Source organism: Culex quinquefasciatus, chromosome 1 (assembly GCF_015732765.1).
Source record: "Culex quinquefasciatus strain JHB chromosome 1, VPISU_Cqui_1.0_pri_paternal, whole genome shotgun sequence".
Classification (NCBI taxonomy): domain Eukaryota; kingdom Metazoa; phylum Arthropoda; class Insecta; order Diptera; family Culicidae; genus Culex; species Culex quinquefasciatus.
The window spans coordinates 12,710,065-12,712,098 of NC_051861.1; the positions used below are offsets into that span (position 1 = coordinate 12,710,065).

General features: G+C 41.5%; 1 long non-coding RNA gene across 1 annotated transcript; it reads left to right on the forward strand.

Moving 5' to 3' along the window:
* Window positions 1-337: 337 nt before the first annotated feature.
* Window positions 338-1,133, forward strand: LOC119765923. The gene is made up of 3 exons (XR_005276934.1): window positions 338-579; window positions 665-771; window positions 841-1,133. It is a non-coding gene; the product is annotated as an uncharacterized LOC119765923 (long non-coding RNA).
* The last annotated feature ends 901 nt before the right edge of the window (window positions 1,134-2,034 follow it).

Genomic DNA, 2,034 nt, shown 5'->3' on the forward strand with positions numbered 1-2,034 from the left:
GTGTACTTTGTAAGGACACTTGTAAGAAAAGCGAAAACACGTGACTTCCCGAAGGTAGTCTTTCAGGGATATCATCTCTTCAGAAAAGTGCACCCTCTTTTTCAATATTTATTTTAAGTCAAAAGTCGCCTCGTAATGACGTTCAAACACCATTATTCAAGTTGTTCTCAAATAATACAAGTCCAAAATCCCCTCATTTTAAGGGTACCCTTTTTCGACAGTTTCCCAAATGCATTTTGAAAAACAACAAAAAAAAAAAACTTCCCCTAACAAGTGCAACCAGCCCGAGTGCAAGATGCATTTTTTCCATCCTCTCCCTTTCAGTGACTTCCATGACGAGGAGGGAAGGATACAAGAGCGAGGGGACAATTGCAATTGCACACACAAACAGCAAGGAACACAACGGCGACGAAAAAAAAGTTGTACACCGCCAAACTCGTCAAGAGAGTGAGCCGCACACACTCGACTTCGGGAGCAAGGCGATGCATCGATGAGGTGGCGATCTGTCAAACTTACACGTTCGTGGAAGTTGACGCGGTTTTCGAGTGCGTGCTGGTTTTGCTGCATGGGAGTTTGGAGGTTTGTTTTTTCTGCTTTAAACGTTGTTTTGAGTTTTCACCTCTACTCTTCAATCTTGAATCGCATGTGCAAACTGCATTTTCAGCCAAATGCAGTATTCGTCGTTGCACCGAGTATGAACCACCAAACAGAGAGAAGAGAGAGAGAGACCTTGAAGGAGCCAGTGCTGGAGGGAAAGAACGAGACAAACTCGTAAGAGAGTGAGCGAGATCGAACGAGGTTAATATTTTAATATTGGCGAAAAATGCATTTTTATTGCAGCGCAAACGATGACGGCAGCGGTAAGAGAGGAGAACAGAATCCCCGAACAAAAGATCTCTTTGTAGAGGACTGGACATCGCCGGGAGGCGGACGAGGACCAGGGAGGGTTGAAAATCCAGCGCTGAAGGAATGCAGCCGTCGTCTGAGATGCATTCGGCCGAGAAGTGCATCGGATGCACTTTTTTCGATTGCATCTTGAGCGGTTAAGTTTGGCGGGCTCGGGGTTAAGTTTTGAAAAAATATGTTCTGAGAGACTCTTTTTTTGGAAGAAATTTGGGTTAAGGAATGCAAAAAATAAAAATAATAAAAGTTGTATACAGTAGTTGTTCGGTAACTGGGCGTTGTTTAACTGGGCTGCTTTTTAACTGGGCGCTCGATAACTGGGCTGTAGCCCAGTTAAAAGCAGACAAACGTCAAAAACCAAAACAAACCGAAATGACCGAGGGTTGATGGATGCCAAAAGCCTGTTCAACAAATAAAAAAAACTTTTTCAAACATTTATTTAATTTCAAGTCACAATCAAAGAAATATGAAAAGTAAGCTTTGTAAATAAATCTAAGTAATTTTTATTTGTATATTTCATCAGGAAAATATTATGCATCGGTGGTCCCCTAGTAATTTTTCGTTCAGCCCAGTTAGCGAGCAGCATTCGGTGACTGGGCTACGTTCTCAGCCCAGTTACCGAACAACTACTGTAGTTTCATGGCAGTTGCATTTTATTGGAAACTTCGCTAAAAATAAACTTTGACATTTGAAAGTGAAATAGAACTTGTAGAAATAAAACAATGACATATCAACAAGCCCATGCAGCAAAATGAATTAAAATCTAAAATTTTAGTCCCATTAACTCCGCGTGTACCGTACGATGATGAACTTTGCCAATAACGACCCTTTCAATCGTCCCTGAAAAAACGTTTCAAACAAACCTGATAACGCACAGGGCAGCAAACCCTTTTAATAACGTTTTTTCAACAAGTCGTCGACGTGTTTCATCATCCGACTGTGCCGGGTCGGATGATAAGAGTGCGCATATTTTTACCCCTATAAAGAGTGCGCTTCCTTATTTTGAGAGTCACGAAGTCGGGCCCCGGTCAGGGCCAACATTAACGCCTTTTTTTTCAGAATCGTTTGTATTATTTTGCCTAAACATCTGCAGTCTACTGATAGTGATTGAAAAAATACATTTTCCTAGCT